Below are 20,006 nucleotides of genomic sequence, written 5' to 3' on the forward strand. Positions count from 1 at the left end.
CAATCAAATGCTACCACAAAGACAATTTTTTTCAATTAAGCCCACAAATATTTACCTGTGTGAATCAAACAAATTTGATTGACACAGGGAAGACCCACAGAAAGTGAAGGGGGGGGGTGAATATAGTTAACAGCACCTCTGTTTTCCCAGTGCATGTTGTTTTTTCTGTGCCGATCTTTTAGACCACAGTCCTACAAACACATACACGTGCTTAACTTTATGCATGTGAATAATACTCTTGAACTCATATAGATTAAATATCTGAATACTTATTTGCAGGGCTGGGGTCTTAGATTGCAGTCTCTCTGAAGCAAAAATAGTTTTGGTTGTGTCTAATATAGTGTCAAACACATCACTGATGCTTAGTAAATACTTATGTGGTTTCTTCTGTTCCATGTTAGCAGCAAGTTTTTTTTATTAACTCTCACAATACAGTACTGTTTAGGATTTTTTAGTATTAATTTCTTAGGTAAAGCCATGAATCACTTTGGAAATTTTTACTTGATTAGGAGCTAGGAACCCCACATTGAAATGGCAAAGGACTTAATTCAGAGGTGTGCAAAACTTCTGCAATGCAATCTAAAGTATGAGAAACGCATATGACTGCATGTTACATTGTGTATATCTCACTGGGGATTTTCAGAATTCTGATACTTCTCTGCTGGAGAATCCTCTCTTGCCCCATCTATTTTATTTTAAAAGTTTTATTTTCCTGAGTTAACTTGCTGGTGATCAGCATAGTAGAAGTTATATTTACTGACCTTTCCTCTCCCTAGCTTGTGATCTGAATGTTATTTATTGCCTTTGAGCAGCATTGCATAGAACACATGAAGACACTTTCTCTGATCTAAGCAATTTATATTCCAGATTACATAATTAAGTTCAGACATACAGAATGAAATCCTGGTCCCCATGAAGTCACTAGGTCCAGGATTTCACCCACCCACAATGCACTGAGGGAAAAACAGATGACAACTTTATCTTGGAAGATGTTCAAACACTTTTAAGATTTTTATTCCTCTAAAACAATGAAGTGCACCCTGCAATTGCTCAATGCCACTGTGCCATAGTACATTCAAATACCATTTTTCTCCAACTGACTGATCAGAAGACGATATTGGTATGGCTATAGGCCCACTTCTCCCACACAAAAGGAAGTCTGTTGAGTTAGATGAGTTTGTTTTATTTATTCTTCAGTATAAAACCTATTTCAGATAAAAGTACTCTCAAAGTGTTGAATATCCACATCAATACCTATAAATATATGTAAAAGCATTAGGAAAGTCTAGATTAAAAACAAGAAGGTGGGTAGAGAGTGCCTTCAAATGTGGCCAGCTCTCTGTGTATAATTTTCATGACCTGCAGATTTTTCCATTAAAAAAAATGTCTCATCTAGATTAATAATTGTTTTAATAATCATGGACACAGTCTATCGGCCCTGAAATCAAAATAACACATCAGAAGCCAAATCCGTAAAAAGTCTGACTATTCTATTGACTATAAAATATATATGGCTTACAGAGTGAAATTTGTTTCATGCACTCAAGGAAGCAAAAAAAGTGGGCTATCAGGAAACAGACCATTAAAGACAAATGTCTGAACATCCACTTAAGGTAATTAATGATTTTTGTCAGCACACCACCATTCTCCTTTATGATGAAAAGCCCTTAAGATTGTCTGTTAATAGTGCCACTATTGTTTACTAATTATTTGAACTAAGAGGAACACTTAATCTTGATCAACTGCCATTTCACTCTAATGAAATTCAACCCTTTCCCATAACACAAGACACTGAGATAAGCCACAGAAAGAAGCTTGAGCACTATGGAGTGAAGACTTCATCAATTACCTTAAGTTCATTTCTGTTCTCTGATCCATACCATCATCACATACCAAGATGAAAAGACCTATGCATAAATGAGGAGGTGCACAACATCATGACCCCATATATGCATTTAGCAAACAGAACATAGATTGGTTATATTATAATAGCATTTTTACATAATTTACACATCTTTTGTGCCCCAGTCCTGCAAACACTTCCACACATAAGTTGTCCCTTTGAAGTTAACAAGACTACTCACATGCTTACAGTCAAACGCACAAGGGTTTGCAGAATTGTGGCTCTGATTTTGATTTTACAAGATCTTGTCTCCTTGACTATCTCTAGGTTGCATGTCAGTTGTAAGAGTTCTGTCTGCCTGGAGTTAACTGGTACTTTTCTTTGATAAGGCCTGTGCTGCTCTAAATTCTTAAAAAGACAAGGGAATTGCTATCTTAAACCAACAACACCTTGCATGTTTTAGACTAGATTGTCTTATATTTTATTTGGCTGGAAAAACTTTTATATAAACAACAACAATTCAAGTGGGTACCACATTATTTGTGCACCAGGAAAAATTATTCAGCATTTTATACCCGAAGCCCTTTTTAGGACCTGTCGTATTTTTGACTAAATTCCCCTGATACTTGGCCAAATTCCATTATTCTCTCCAAAGTACCTCATTATGATTTGCAAGACATACATATTGTTTTTTTTTCTAAAACTTTTTGACTCTCCCTCTACTTACACGGCTCAGCATAGCGATTCAGCAGAACATCATTTAGCATTGCATATTGCATATTAATTCAAAGACATTCTACTTTTGGGAAAAATACAAGGGCTGGGTTTTCTTCCAGGAAAGTGATAAAGAAAAATTGCTTGATTTACTCAGATTCTGGACATTTTGATAAATGAAACACAATATTATTTCAACAATACACAGAAAGCTGGGGTTTTGGGGGTGAGGGTTTTTTTTTTTAAATTTTACACAAGTCTAATAAAATAGAGTGGGGAGTATATGGTACTATGTTGTTTTCCAACCAGAATGAGGAAATGCTCTCATCACTTTTTATTGGTTGAGTTCTTATGGGTACCCAAATTAGAATATTATAAAGATAATTTTTAAAACATGTGAAGTATCAAAATATTTTCTGTTTTGGTTTCATTGCTGCTCCAAGGGTCTGATCCAATATTCATTGACATCAATGGTGCTGGATCAGGCCAATTAAAGATAATTCCACTTGAGAGAAGAGTTGCTCTAGCTCTGCCCAACACTCCTACTTCTAAAGATTCAATATATTTTTGACACAGTACTGTATAAATATAGCAAAATGACACAGCACTCATACTGTGTACAATAAACTCTGCCAAAGAACACCACAGATTTCTTTTCAGAAATGATGACAATCAATAATACCAAATAAAGTAAATAGATATTCTGCATGCTCAGTCCCACTGTCCTTAGATCTACAAAATGAATGCTTTGCTAAGCCTTCAGCCTACATGCCACACAAGGATGTATACATAGAAATAATCAAAGGGGGGGAAAATGCTTACTGTTCAGTTTCTTGGTTCTAGGAAACACATGTCCAGTGACCCTTATTTATATGGGTCAAGTCTACACAAGGTGCAAGGAAGTGGAGAATCGGGCCCATTCATCCCAGAAGGCCAAATTAATGGACCTTTCTATCTTCAAATTAATGACATTAAAAAGTTTTGTGTTCTAAATGTCTAGTGTGAAATATTATCTAGTATGTCAGCTCCCATTTTGGGACTATAGTTCTGTGAAGTATACACCAGATAGGCTGCTCTTCTGACCCTGTGGCAACTACTTACAGCTAAGATGCCAATTAGTAAATAAAGTTTTTAATTTAGAATTAACATCTCTAAACTTACTGCCATTTTTCCTTTCATCTCCTTTTATTTAAAGAATCATAAAGAACTGAGCAATTTATAGAGTTCACAGAAAAGAAAAAGGGTTGGAATATGTAAAATGTTACATGGAAATCTGGAAAAAAATCTCTATTTTAACAAGACCATTAGAAAAGAAGATGCTAGAGTGAGCTCTGGTTTAAAGAATTGTGTGTCCCAGATTTATAAAGCACTATGGCTTTATATTTGTATGTGTAATTGGGTTCCAGGCGGTAAGGAGATAAAAGAAGATAAAAGAAAAAAGAAAAACTAGCACTTAATTTACCTGTAACTAAGGCAATCTAAAATTGCTACCTATTCCTGTCAGATAAATCCTACTACAACAACAAAACACATTCATCAAACAACATTATACTAGAGTGATCTCTAAAAAAGAAGATATATATATTCTAAAGTTGATCCAATATTTATCTAATTTGCAATATTCACTTCCCTTGGACAAAATCTCCACATGTAGGTAAGACTACACAACTTACAGTCACATTTAGGCACCTAAGTATATGGCCAATTTTTCATACTTCTCATTTACTTCCTTGGGATCTGATCAGCAACTGTGAAAATCAGTCCATTTAACTAGATATAAAATACTTGGAATGCTGAGGAAATTTTGTTCTCAAGAATTAAGAAATGTATATTTAATCACAGCACAACCTTAACACTGGCCCATTGACCATGTTATTTTATTATGATTATTTTTATTACCTCAATTTTGGTTTCTACACATCTTTCTTTTAAGAAATACTGTTAGTGGGCCAACATCAAATAATATATTTACCAACTCATAGTGGAATTTTTGGTTAAGTATTCATAATTGCTATTTCTTGGGAATATTATTATTCCTGTAATTTAATATGAAAGGTTATATAGATTATGAAAAGTATGTACTTTAATATGAGTATTATCAATTTATAAACAAATATTAACTTGGCCACTCTAAAATTTATTATGTCTACAGCCCTACTGAATCACAGGATGAGTGTCAAAAAATTGCATCTGAGTTGAGGACAAGTCATAGAAAATTACAGAAAAGTAGCAATAGACCTTAATATTTGTGGTAATAAAGTCCATTATTACTTCTCCGCGATTTTCTGCTGTCAGCCACCTGGGACTGAGACTGGAGGCTACCACTGTCAGCCACTCCATTGCGGTGGAAGCCTCATATTCTGGAATCTTCAATTTCCACAACATCGCAAGTAAAGTAGGGTGTAAATTATGATCTTAATTTTTCATTTCCATGCTTTAAAGTGCTTGAGTTTTGTAAATAATGTGAAAGCCATTTTGTCAATAAGCAACCTTTCGACTTGTTGCTCAGAAAGATTTTTGGTTCTAGAATAGTAGATTGGCTTTTTTACATCATCTTTCTTTTACGTGTATGCTTGTATCAGTAGATGAAGACAATTTAAAACATTAAATGACTGGATGGAGGGGTCCCAGATTATTAAATAAAAAGAGTAAGTGGAACTGGCCTCACCAAGAGAAGGTGGGAAAAAAAACTAGCATCCATATTCCAATAGTTAGTTTGCAATTGTTTTGGAATGAATCTATCAATGACAACTCATTCTCTACAAGTAATTCATCCACAGTACGTTTGTAAAATGATGGAAACTACTATAAGGTGACACAGGATTCTCTGCTGCTTTTACTAATCAGCAAGAACATCTATGTATAAGTAATACACATTACTTTGGTTGCTGAAAGGATTCAGTGAAGATAGGTGGTGTTATAGAATACGGTCTTGTGACAGAGCGTATACATCCCGCATTAGCATGGAAGGGGCGGGAGCTGCTTTGGGCTGGAGTTGCCCCGCCCTTCTTCACCTGCAAATCATGCCAGGACTGGAGGAAGAGTTAAGAAGAGGGAAGTCCACTCAGATGGGGCAGACCTGGGAAGGAAACAGACTACTGAGCATCTCCTGACCTGGAGAGAGAACTGACAGCTGGCACAGCCCCTGCCTTTACAGAAGGAGAGTGCAAGAACCCTTGATTTGAAACAGAAAAGAATTGAGGGTTGCATTTGGAACCCAGTGAAGTCTGAAGCGAACAGTGATACTCCCAGAGCCCTTCTGAAGTAAGAGAGGCCTACATCTTGGAGGGAGCTGCTCACAGAGTTTTTCTTTACCTTTCTTTTACTTACCCCTTTTGCTGATTATAGGCTGTTAGGTGGCATCAGAGAGGGGACGAGACAGTCAAGAGGCCCCCAGCCAGGAAGTGAGGGCAGGCCCACTAGAAAAACAATGTCATCACCCTGCTGGGGTTAGGGTGGAGTGATTGGATTCATATGCATGCACACCCCAGGTAGCCAAAAGGGGCTGCCCCACCTTGGGCACATTCATGACAGATTCCCATTATTATTATTATTTATATTAGTACAAGGCACGATGCACATATATAGTGAAGCACTGGAATGGGTTATTTAATGAGGTGGTGGAATCTCCATCCTTAGAGGTTTCTAAGTTACTGCTTGACAAAGCCCTGGCTGGGATGATTTAGTTGGGGTTGGTCCTGCTTTGAGCAAGGGGTTGGACTAGATGACCTCCTGAGATCCCTGCCAACCCTAATCTTCTATGATTCTATGAAGACAGTCCCTGTCTCAAAGATCTCACAAGGCGTGTACAAGACAAGAGCCCACCAGTGAAACAACAAATAAAGGAGCGGAGCACAAGGTGAGAATTAGATGATTGTACAAGGCAACAATGAATGTAATGAGCAGTGGTCACAGCACACCAGCTGCCGAGCCATTGCTAAGCATTTTCAAACCCAGTCAGCTTTTCCTTTCTTCTATTAACTTCAGTGATGGAGAATCATGCCTTGTGATCAAACAACAGCAATCTCTTAAACATTTGACTGTTTCTGTCCTTGAAAATTGCCTGTTCCATAAAACAATGTCATAATCTACACTAATTTTATCTGCCATTTATAAAATGCTTATCAGGAAGGCACGTATCTTCTATGCATGGATTTAAAAACAACAGTTACACTCTGTGGAGGTAGTCAGCAAAAATCTACTTATGTTTGGAATGTTGTGATGTAAGGTAATTTCAGTAGGTCAAGTGTGAGAAACAAAATCACTTCACGAAGTGTTTAAAGAGGTACTATTTTTAATCCTTCTAATCTCAAAAATATTCATTAAATTTATTCCAAGATTTCAGAACAAATATTAGTGGATAATGACATTTAAACCTACAAATATGAAAGCATGTGGGTGTGGCAGGTTGAGGAATGCTCTGTAATAATTTATGAATACTTTACATGACCTAGTTATAGAGATATTCACTATATGACTGTTTGGTTGAATATTGGGAAATTTATTGTATAACTATATTGGGCTAAATCAACAGAGCAGTTGATAAACAAACAGGAAGGCTAAACAATGATTCAAGATAATTCATCCTCGGCAAACACTTGGGGACTGTTACAAGACAATGGGAGTGTAATTAGCTGCAAGCAGGTGGTTTTGACCTCCCGCATAGCTCACCAATCTGGTTCTGGGCAGCAGGGACCAAGACAGAGAAGGGGAGAAGACAAAGAACTTCTGGGTGGATAAAAGGTGATCCGTCTTTCTCTGGAGGGAGTGTGTGTATTGGGAAGCTGTTACAGAGAACACTGAAGAGCAAAACCTTTGGGAGCTGGGTCTCAGAATTTCTAAATTTTTCAGCCATTTTGTAGTCACAAAGCAAAACTATGTGTGCACACGTGTGTGCAAGCTACGTGGGGGTGCCTCCCACTCTTGTCTCCCCCTTATATCTGCTTTCTCCACACACACAAGCATCTCCCATCCCAGATTCCCACTCTCCTCATGCTAGCTGACCTAAATTCTGCCTCTGGCTCTGTGTTTCTGCTCCTATCTCTTTTTAACACCTGGCTGTAGCCCCAAAATGAGGGAGGCAAAATATAGCTCTCCCAAATGTGAAAATGGCCAGGGGTTCCCTCCTTTGATTTTATTTTATACCCTCTCTGGGAGGAGGGGAAGCAGGAGGGTGTCCGCCCCATCCATGATCTCTTTTGAGGTCACTACAAGCAGATGAGAAATCCCTATCTACAGGATCATTTCCTCTGGTAGCAAGCAAGCAAAAGCACGCTCTCATCCTTCATGTGAGTTAGCCATTAGACAGAGGTAGAATAGCACACATTTAGCCAGTGTGTCATACAAGAAGTCAGAGCCACTGCTATAGAGGAGAGGAGCCCCAATGTTCCCCGTCTTCTAAATTTGTATAAGAGCATCTCCTTTGTTAAGTTTGCAATGTGTCCCATTATAAACCTGATAATGACGCTCCTCACCTTGTAAGTTGTATTTTTTTTTTTTTTAAGAAATCTACTGTTATTGTTACAGGACTAGCTGCCTGTTGGTTCCCTTTCTGATCTCAGAGTCCCTTCCTCATATGTCATTGCTTGACTGTGTTACCACTTCTGATAAAGCATAGGATGGAATCACATACTTCTTCCGCTCTTAGACTGGGCCCTGGACTACAGTAGCCTGTGTATCGACCATGCTTACCCAAGTTGGCCTAACTGGGTTCAATACTTATGGTTCTTCCACGAATGGTGAATACAGTGACCAGACAGCCTTCTTATACCCATGTTTATTTAATCTGAACAGTAGGAACAAAGCATAATGTAAGAGAAAAAGGATTTTAAAACAACAAAAGGTCTACATGCATGTGTATCTTACCTAATGACGTACCGTCTCCCTGCTCAAATCCTACAAAGACCTAGCTTCTTCGGGCACTCAACTTACACATGCACACACACACACTTTTGATCTGTGATCACATAATGGCTGAAAACATTAGAAATTCTGAGATCAAGTAATCCTTTCCTCTTCAATGTTGGGCAAAAGCCAAAATTTCATATGGTAACTTTTAATGACCAATGACTCAACTAATAGTTTTATTAATTTTCTCCTAACTCTGAAGAAACCTATCCCTTTACCGTCATGGAAAATCAGAGACTATCAGGTTTGGAAGGGACCTCAGGAGGTCATCTAGTCCAACCCCAGGACAGATTTTTGCCCCAGATCCCTAAATGGCCTCCTCAAGGATTGAGCTCACAATGCTGGGTTTAGCAGGTCAATGCTCAAACCACTGAGCTAGCAGGCAGAGATCAGGCCAAAATATATTTCCAAGTCAAAGTTACACGGTGGCTAGTGGGGGTTTAGAATAAAAACAGATGTAACCTTAACAGTGACAAGGATACCATCTCCCACAATATAGCCAGATCCTTCAGAATGAAAGACAAACTACAACATTTAAAATATTATTTATATGTTTGTTTTTCCCCCTGTATCGTGGTACCCTTCTGATAAGGGAAACAAATACTCAAATCCTGATTTTCTAAGAGTCACATTGTTAGATGTGACTTGTCACATTGTGGAAGGCTAAAAAGAGGATTTGGAGGCATGACACGCCAGCCAGCGTAACCCTACATTGACAGAGTTTCTTGTGTGTGAATTACTGGAGATATTTACACTTAAAAAAAATCCCCTAAAACAAACAGCTGCCCCTTAATCCAGTGTCTTCCTCTTTTTTTAATTAACTGAAGTGTCCTCTGGCAGTTTCTTTTCCTTGCCTTGTCTACAACGCTATAACCATTTCCAGTGCACAGCTTATGTTACAAATTGTGGGCCATGTCCATTCTTAGATCTCAGACTAGAATTTCTCCCACATAAATTGGAATTCTGTGTGCAGAACAAGGGCAAGATACTAACCATCTCTCATCATGTTTTTCAGTAACAAGAGGAAATGGCACTTGTAAATGAGCAACATTTACAACGTCTAAAAATATCTAGCACATGTTTGAACAAATTAAATGCACAAATTCTTCAACTATAAAACAATCAAGCCAAACAGTTTATCTTCTTTGAGACTTTTATTTGGCTGAAAAGCCCAGAGACTCTGGAGAAAATCTCAGTGATTAAATCCCCGTTCTCTAGAATTGACATTCTTTCTGCAGAAACTTTAAAATGTTTTAAAGTTAGATGATTAATAGGAAAGCATGAGAGAATAAAAACAAGACTATTTACTTGTAGGTCAGAGGATGTTATTTATTTTTGGCTTTTTTTCCTTCCTCTTCTCTAAAGCTGATCCATTACCAGGATCTATGAATGTTAGTCGTCATCTTCTTCTTAGCGTACGCGCAAGAAGTGCTAAGTGGCACGTGACCAGGATTCATCACCGAATTTGGTCCACTGCTTGGATCATTAGCTTTCCCGGCTCGGACTGGGTACTGACAGGGAGTGTGACGTGGACACTGATAAAGTTAGTTTAACATAGCCACAAGCGTATATTGATTATTAATATATCCTGCTTTCTTTTTAACTTTGCTTTTATCATCAGATTACCCTTCTTACTTGTTTTGTGATGATTTTCATATAGGGGCAAACTTTTACCCAGTCATATTGGTGATGTATTTGCTTTTAGTTTTCACCATATGTATTGATTTATATTATCTCAGAGAGGAAGGATGGTCCAATGGTTATAGCATTAGCTTAGCACTTTGGAGAACTAGATTCAAGTCCCTGCTCTGCTACAGACTTACTGTGTAACCTTAGGCAGGTCACCTAATCAGTCTCTTCCTCCCCTGCAAAATGGGAGCAACAGCTCTTCCCTACCTCACAGAATTGTTGTGAGGATAAACACAGTAATACCTGAGTACTTTGTGATCTTTACATAATTTCAGACATAAAAGTACCTAAAGTAAATAGATAGTTTTAAATAGGAAAATGCTGAATAGTTTATGGGTTTACAAGTGAATAATAATAATGACCATAATTTCAGCAGCAAAAACCCTTTACTTTTAAAAACTGATCCCTACATAAACACGCTATCTGCCATAAATTTCTCCAAGTGCATCAAAGCACATTTTTTTGTGAGGGGTCTGTGTTTTCTCCTGACATTCAGGGGAATTTCTGACCTCAAAAATCCCCATAAAGGATATTCCATTATTGCATTGCTCAGGCTGAGATTCCCAGCTTCTGTAATAATCATAATAAATCCTGTCTGGTTTCAAGTTTCTTGGTGTCTCCAGTCATATGCTAAGACAATACAAAGCTGTAGTTAAATGTTCTTATCTTTAATATTATAGTTGTTTTGGAATTCTTTGAATAGAAATGACTTGCTTTTAATGAATTGCAAGGTAGAATTTTGTATTCTAATGAGTAAAATGGAGAGAGATATTTCAAAAGATTGGTGGATTTCAAAACAAATGTCTTCTAGTTCCGTACAGTCTGGAAATTCACACTTTAATATACATTAAATCATTGAGCCTTTGGGGGTTGTTTATATCTGATTCTATTTTCTTTGAAGAACAAGACGGAACGTAGCCCAGAATACTCTAGCCTGGATAGAATAGTGGACTATGACGCATCTTACTGCTGTGAACTAATAAACACATTTTATTGTGTGAGACATCGGCTTCATGTGTTGGCCAAGTCTATCAAAAATTTCAAGAGTTCTGAGTACTGTGACTGCATAATATGCAGCAGTTTGCACTTTTTTTCAAAGCAAATAAAACACGTGCTTATTGCATTAGCGGGCTAATTCCACTGGCTTTCATAGAAGATGCATGTCCTGAAGGAGGCTGATGCCTCTCATTCCAGGTGGTGTAGGGAGTTCTGAGCATAAGGAGTCGCACAGGAGATGCCCAGAGATGAGAGTGGAAGAAAGATACAGTGAGAGTGGATAAACATGAAGGGAAGAAGTGTGATCACAGCTTCTCAGTACAATAAGAAAGGAGATGATAAAAGCCAGGATTGGCTGGACAGTGAAGTCCAATAAAAATAAAAAAAACATCTGTGTTAGGGACTTGATGTTAGAAAAGAGTATCACTTTCCGCAAATTTGGTATCTCATCCACCTAGGGCGTCTCCTTAGAAGAGATTTACTGTATTTCTCAACACGACACTGGAGGCAGTAGGGTCATTGCTGAAGCAGGAAATGCAGTACAGCAGCTCCTAATATGCTGGCCTCCTGTGATACCGCAGGAAGAGATGATGAGAGTGAGCTTCCCAAGAAAGCCTTTCCTTATTCTCGTCTTGGGTGGGCAACATAGTGCAGCAGAGGGCAGGCAGTGCTTCAGACATACACAGCCACCAGAAAACATCAGGGGTTTGAAGAGGGGAATATGCAATGTGGAAATGGTGAAGCCTCCAATGGAAATTTTCCATTTTATTTTATTTTTCAGGCTGTCGTTTTTCAGCCTTTCTGGGCAGTTATTATTTATATGCAATTAAGAATTGGATTGGTCTGTGGTTATGAAACATTTTCATGGATATTTTAATTTATTCTGCTATGAACAGAGTGAAACCTTGTTATGGGTTGAGTTAAAAATTGTCAGGGAAGTTGATGGATGTGAAAGCAATAACTATCAGGATAGGTTCATCACAAACCCTCCCACGTCAGACAAAAGGGGTATGTGAATCCACCCAGGAGTTTCTGGACTTGGTTGGCAGAGCAGCTTTTTATGAGTATTGTTTTGGGTAAAGTGTGTGGGAAGGAAGGAAGAACTGAGAACAGAAACAGGGACACAAAAGCAAAAGAAAGAACAAAGCCAAGCAGCAGCCTGTGAGCACAATGTATGACCCAGACGAAAGCTAGGAAGAGAATTTTCTGGGCAGGTGTTGCCTCAAGAGGCTTGGGGCTGTAAGCGAAGCAATTATTCTTTTGTTTCTGGTTCCGCCTATATTCAGAGAAGGAGGACCTCATACAGTTCTTGTAAACAAACAAGATTACATCAAAGAAAATACAGAATCTACCATGAATTTCCAACAATACCCAAATATCATCATACTCAACACCCTAGCTTGTAAACTTTCTTCGCTTTCCACTTCACCTACTCTTTATGAGCTGTCATGTATAAATAGCTGCTTGGTTCACTAATTGATCAATTATTGCTTTGTCTTTCTTAACAAGACAGTTCCCCAATTATCAAGGCAGTACAATCAGCATTCCTAGGAAAATCCAACCTTTCAAGCAGAGGATTCTCACAGACTGACAGTGCGACCATCACAGTATGAACTCATCACATACACATAATAGCAGAATTTTTTCTTTAACAAGTCTTCCCATTTATGCACCTTTCCACCCCTTCACTACTGTGGCACGTGTAACCTTTAATTCAGTGGGGCTACATACAGGGGTTCAGGGGTCTAGTACAACACACCTCTGTCTTTAGCTCAAGCAGTAGAAGCTCATGCTTTATGAGCGCAAGGTCCCAGATTCAGGTCCTGCTACTCATGCCCCACTCCTGGGCCTGGGTTACAGAAACAAACCCTTAGCCTTATCAAACAGATGACTCTTACAGCTTGCCTGGATGGTTACCAATTAGGGGCTATTTTGGAACAAGTGGAAGAACAAGTCCCAGAGACACAGAGCTCTCACAGAGGATGCCTGGCCAGCTGCCCCCTCTCATATATAATGAGGGAGATCCAGATGAAGTGCCCTGCAGACTGTAGCTGTGGCAGTAGGGCACAGAGACAGAGTAGGGCCTTAAAGGTCATAACCTATACCTTAAACTCCACCTGGAGACCAACACATAGCCAGCCAATGCAGATCCCAGAGCACTGGTTTCATGCGCTCACAATGAGATACTTCACTTAATAAATGAGCCATCTTCAGTCTCCAAGGGTATGTCTACACTGCAGTATTAGCTGCGAGTTCCAATTCAGGCTCAAGCCTAACCCATATTCAAGCTCAAACCTGGATAATATTTGAGAGGAGGAAAAATGTTCCCAAGGTTATAAAAAGCCCTACACATCTGCAGAAGTAAATAGCCTGGCAATGTAAGATCAGTCAGAATATCTGTCACATGTTAGATAGATTACTTGGAGAAACAAATTAATGAGTTGGAGGCTATGCTCCTTAGAAAATCTCTTTCAAACAAGTTGTATGACTGATTGACGTGAACTTGTGTCCAAACGCCAGGACGTAGAATAAAGCCAGCCTTTAGGACTCTGAAGACTTATGGCTGATTGCTATGACAACGCTCAGCAGTAAATATGTATAAGAAAATAAGATTCACTTGACTATTCCTTAAAATGTAAATCTACACCAGGAGGAAACAAGATAATCAAATGTAATATTGCAAAATCATTTGCCACAGCAATTCCTGATGTTGCCACTATTTTAAGGACCTGTCAACATTTCCATTAAAAGCCCAGTTTTCATGTGGTTTATAATTAAGAAGAGGGGAAAGTGAGATTACTGTGGACTCAGAATCGATATTAAAAGTTTCAGCCTAACACTGCAAAGAAAGATTCAGTCACAGGTATGGCTCATCATCTCTCTCTGCTCAAGCAAAGAATTGAGCCTAACTACCTCACTCATTCACACTACACTCTGTCAGGTATTGTGGTTACAGAACACACTCTTCAAGGTATGCAAACATATATACAGGATAAGCACATAAACAAAGGATATTTTCTAATTTTACTTACAAACCAGGCAACAGATGACCAGGGGTGGCACATGCACATTTCTGAGTAATAAGATACTACAAAATATTGTATACATTTCTTAAGACTTTTTTGTGCTATTCAGAACAGTATCAGATTATGTTTCATTAGAAATCAGGTTAGATGATCATGAATAGAATACACACAAATCATATTTATCAATGACAAACATTTACAAAATGGTGTGGGCAGCTAGTCCCTTTAGATCAATTGATTTGGGTACTTAGGAGTAAAGAACATTTAAATAATTAAATAAAAAGGCATGTTCTATTTAAAAAAAATAAGCCGTGTGTACATAAACTAGCAATATGAACTGCGTACATAACAAACAATATGCTTAGTTAAATCTCCTCTGTATATAGTTTGAATATATGCTATTTTGCTTTTTTCTTTGGAAACTCTGCTTTAGTTCCTCAATATGAGGGAAATTGACTAGCAGTAAATACACCAAAAGGACGCTAACACTTATAATCAATACAGAAAAGAAATCCAGTCCGTTCATGTTCAGGAACCAACACAAACACTTCCCAAGCTGCCCAGAGATTTGATTTTTAGTTGCAGATTTTCTATATTTTGTGATTTTAAAGCATATCCTTTGAGTTCTTTTACTGCAGTTTTTGGTGGCTATAGAGACAACCATTTAGGTAACACTCAAACCCACATTCTTTGTGGATTCCCTTTAGATCCCACACAGCCGCTGTAATTCTCCTTTGAGTTAGAGATCAGTGTGTGTGGTCTCAAGGAATCTTCTTTGCTGTTGTTTTACGAGTTACCTCTGTCTTTAAGATGCTATGCTGAGAATTTCATTGCTGAATAAAAACCTGAGAAATGGTTGTTTGTTTGAGCTGAGTTATTTTCCTGCATACAACATTTTCATTTTTGTAAAGGTCATGGAAGAGGCCTCCGCCTTGTGGTTGAAAAATCAATAATAACTTTACTTTTTGTTTTATTTGTGAATTTAAGATAATCCCTTTGTTTCATTTCCAAGCCACACTAATTCAGCAGCCCTTTTTTATTTTCTGTGAAGTTTTGAAAGTGTCTGTTTAACTACCTCTCAGGCTTTAACTGACACTTAAGTTTGAGAGCACGTCAACCACAAGTAGGGCTGCGTGAAGTATATGGTGAGGAAATCCTTGATGTACTAAGAAGTTTCAGTCTGTCAACATGGTTTCAAAACACTCTCCACCCATTCTCAAATTCAAACAGTACTAGTGCCCTCTGGCAATGTTAATACACTTCTACTAAATACTTTCAAAAGTTTGTTAAACGCAATGGACCAAATTAATCCCTAGAGTAAGCAGCTGCAACTCCCACTAATTTGCCTAATATGCCAGAAATTAATTTGGCCTATAATGCTATCTATTAGGAAAATATAGATATTTAAAATGGAAGAGACCTAATTAGGATATTTTGTCCATTTCCCACTTTAATACTTAGGAGATTGATTTCACAGGATAATTTATAACATCATTCAGAATTTGTTTTTTATGTTTAACAAATTGTCTTTGCTCACTTTTATATATTTACTCTTTAAAAAAAACAAACTCTTTGGATCACCCTAAATAATTCCTCTTCCACCTTTGCTGTTTACACCCTGTTTATTTATTGATAGTTAAAAAATCCTTCTTCTAACTCTCCTCTACCATAATGCCTATAAAATTCTTGACATTGGTTAGGCAGCTCGTGAGCTGGGACTATTGCTTATCGCGTTAATCAGCGCTATCTCGTTGTTTCCTTGTGTTTCCCTTGGCGAGTTTTTTTGCAGCCATTTGTTGTATCACGTCTTAGACTTAGATTGTAAGATCTTTGAGATAAATTTCAATTCTTTGTCATGTGTTCGTACAGTGTCTAGGCACGATGGGGCCCTGATCTGTAACTGAAGCCTTAGGCACCAGTGCAATACAAATAAATACCACCACCAAACTGTCATTTTACCATATTCACAGTTGGATTTTTCATCTTTTTCTCATAAATCAATATCTTTAAATTGTTAACCACTGCCTGTTGCTTTTCTACAGAATGTTTTTTGATACTGAGCTGTCCAGAATCTATGCATCATTCTCATCAATGCATTATAAATAGACTTGGAGGGTTTAGATTTTTGTTTGTAGATGTCAATTTCATCATATATTCTGAACAATAGAAATTTACATACAGGCGAAGTAAGAAAAATGCTACTTGAGAACGTAGAGTTTGATTTAAGGACATTTACTTTGTATATTTTGACTTGTGATGTTGACAGTTTGTGTTTTAACAGTTATAAAGCTGTAACTTTTTGAATGTTAGCATCTATCATTAAAAAACTGTTTGCCCTCCCATAATTTCCCACAATTCAGAAAATGTCAATTGATAAAAAATGAAAAATATGCTTAAAACAAACATTGATATTTTCCATCAATATTCTAAAAAATAAAAATTGAATTGTGACAAGCCTACTTATAAGAGCCTATCACTACTCTTGTTATGTGATGCTTCTCTATGAGCAGCATAACAATTAATGAAAGTCTATATCCAATTTGAGAGTCATTATCTAAGTCCTTTTTGCTATTACCTCTCTGTTTGACTAAGTATCTGTGAACTGGATTAATTTCTCCAGATGTGATAGCTTGGACTTTTTCTGTGTTCAATCACATTTTAGTTCCAGGCTATAGTTCTGATCTGTCTTCCATTAAAACCAAGGCTAAAAAGCCATTGACCATATGGGAGTTGGATCAGGCATTACCCTGTAGCTTCTCTAGATCTATTTGCATTACATCTCTGTCCCTGACTAATGTTGCCAACACCTTCTAATTTATTATCATCAGAAAATCTAATTGAACTGTTTACCCATTCTTCAAAAATCATTAATAAAGATGTTAAATTAAACTGGGCTTACTACTGAACCCTAAGTCACCTCAATGCATTTCTCCCTCCCACTTGATAAATTGCCATGTATCATTATTCTTCGTAGATGGTGCTTCAGCCAATTTCAAGCCCACTGTTCCAGATACTGTTCACAACCACACCACCAATAGCAATATTTATTCAAGTAAGATTTTCAGAGCTAATTTCTAGGATTGCCAGCTTTTCCTTTTAAATGGTAAGTAATATATACATTTTATTTTCCCAATCTTCTGGTGCCTTCCAGCTTCTCACTGGTGGTCCAATGTATTCATTAGCTAATTCCTTTAATATGCCTGGACTCCCTATCATTTCGACTGCTTATTTGTATGTAACCATATTTCCAAGTATTCCTTTATTAGCTTTTAATCCACAGCCAATTGAACATTTTTGTTACTTCCCAATTGCCTTTATCATTTTTATTAAAGAACAATTTTACAAAGCAGCTCAGTCATTTCAAACAAGCTGATTTCCTCTCCTTCCTCATTTGTGAATGCATCATCTTTTTCTCCTTTCTCTTCTTCCAACTCCACATATATCTGTGATAGTCCTAATTCCCCTCAGCCCTTTAATTACCATTAGCATTCTGTTCATATTGTGTACGATTGTTGCCCTTCCTTTTTCAGCTGCAAGTTTTAACAGTCTGAAGTTCTTTTTGTCTGCTTTGTCCCCTTTCCTCTACACTATTTGAGTGTTTTTACCTTCAGATTTCCAAGCTGTATCTTGTGAAGTCCCTTTGGCTATTTCTTACTCCTTCTGTGGTCTGCTGCTATTTAATTACTGAATTATATATTTGGTTGCTCCAGACTTCTTCCATTCAGTTGATGTAACTGTCATAGGTTTCCTGAAGTCAATGGATCTGTGACCATTTACATTGGCTCCGGATTTTCCCCATGGGTTTTAATACTTCTACCATACTTACTAAGCTTTTTAATGCCTGTAAGCATGATTGGCATCTCAAATGTCCCCACATCCATTTGTACTGCTGTGTTCTGGGAGCCCAGTATTTAGTCCATTTAACTCAAGTAGTTTATAATTATTACAAGAACAGGGAAAAACTGTGGAATAGTCATTGCGGCCACAAAAAGAGAGAATTTCATTTTGTGTTGATCCAACTTGAAATTTTTTCCAACTTTTTGATTAGCAGAAAATGTTGAAAAATTTGGTTTTAGATCAACCTGAAAAGAATTTTTGGAAATTTCCAGCCAACAGAAATATTTACTATTCATCTAGTGCTAGTGTACCAATTAGGGTGACCAGACAGCAAGTGTGAAAAATCAGGACAGGGGGTAGGGGGTAATAGGACCCTGTATAAGAAAAAGACCCAAAAATCAGGACTGTCCCTATAAAATCGGAATATCTGGTCACCCTAGGACCGACAGACCCCAATCGTCCGCTGGCGGGATCAAACCTGGAACCTCTGGAGCTTAGTGCATGAGCCAAAAGCCATCTGGCTCTTAGTTAAATGAGTCTGCTCTACAGCCTTAGCTATCCAGGCCCAGGAGGTGTGGGTTACACTAGTTAATAGCACTGCACTTCCTTATTGTGCCCACATGCGCAATCAGTTCCTTGTGATAAGATGTAAATCCAGGATGGCTTCTCCTTCAGTCATATTCTTTGCTTTCTAAACACAAGGCTATCCTCTGTATAACTCAATAGTATCATTATTATTCTATGTTTAGGACCTAATTAACATCTAGAGCAGGCAAAGGCAACCGGTGGCAAGCGAGCTGATTTTCAGTGGCACTCACACTGCCCGAGTCCTGGCCACCAGTCTGGGGGTAGGGCTCTGCATTTTAATTTAATTTTAAATGAAGCTTCTTCAACATTTAAAAAATCTTATTTACTTTACATATAACAATAGTTTAGTTATATATTATAGGCTTATAGAAAGAGACCTTCTAAAAATGTTAAAATGTATTACCGGCACACAAAACCTTAAATTAGAGTGAATAAATGAAGACTCAGCACACCGTTTCTGAAAGGCTGCCTACTTCTGATCTAGAGTCAAGAATTTTTATGCAGTTCCCCCAACAGCTACTCAAAGAGTCATTTTCACTCTGGCCCTGGCTTGGGGGCTTACTGCTGGTGCCCCCTGTAGTTCCTCCTTTGCTATTATCATTTTGTCCTTTCTTACCCAAAGTATCTCACTAGTTTCATCTGATTCTCAAGTTTCTTCTCACTGGTCTGACTGCACTAGAATAAGGGGCTGGAGCCAGGAGGAACATTGTCGCTGCAGCAAAAAGAAGACTTCACTGCCACTGACCAGCCTCACAGAAGGAACAAAGAGGATGTTTTCTTTGAATATTCATTCTCATGGATTTTTAAAATCAATAAAAAGAGCAAAAATGTATATAGAGTGAATATTTTCAATTCTATAGTATATGCATGAAGTTTAAATAAAAGAACCCAAGCTAACTGATATCATTTATCTCTTTAGTGACTGGCTATATAAAGCCAAAGTTGGATTCATCTGATGGAATGTTGTAGGTATGGAAAGGACTCTATTAGGAATTAAAACAGGCCAACATACACAGCAGCATAGCTCTGGCTCCAGAAAAGAATCTGTGGGTAGTATTTTGCCTGTGTGGCTCCAGAGAGCATGACTACCTGGGCAAAAAACGTACATTTGCCAACCGAGTTAACTCAATTGTATTAGCTTAATTCGACTTAACCCCCATCTACCTCATGGACACTTGTCTAAACACCGATTCACATATTTTAGATTGAATTGGTGTATCTTAATTTGAAGCCTAGGCTACAACATAATCATAGACTCATAGACTCATAGGTCAGAAGGGACCAATATGATCATCTAGTCTGACCTCCTGCACAAGGCAGGCCACAAAACCCTACCCATACACATTTATAACAACCCCGAACCCATGACTGAGTTATTGAAATCGTCAAAATTGAGATTTGAAGAC

At 37.8% G+C, this 20,006-nt stretch overlaps 1 protein-coding gene across 3 annotated transcripts in view; it reads right to left on the bottom strand.

The window, feature by feature from the left end:
- The window catches only part of MACROD2 (mono-ADP ribosylhydrolase 2), a 1,390,378-nt gene that overhangs the window by 523,383 nt on the left and 846,989 nt on the right, over positions 1 to 20,006 (bottom strand). The window lies entirely within an intron of this gene.

Source organism: Chelonoidis abingdonii, chromosome 3 (genome assembly GCF_003597395.2).
Source record: "Chelonoidis abingdonii isolate Lonesome George chromosome 3, CheloAbing_2.0, whole genome shotgun sequence".
Classification (NCBI taxonomy): Eukaryota; Metazoa; Chordata; order Testudines; family Testudinidae; genus Chelonoidis; species Chelonoidis abingdonii.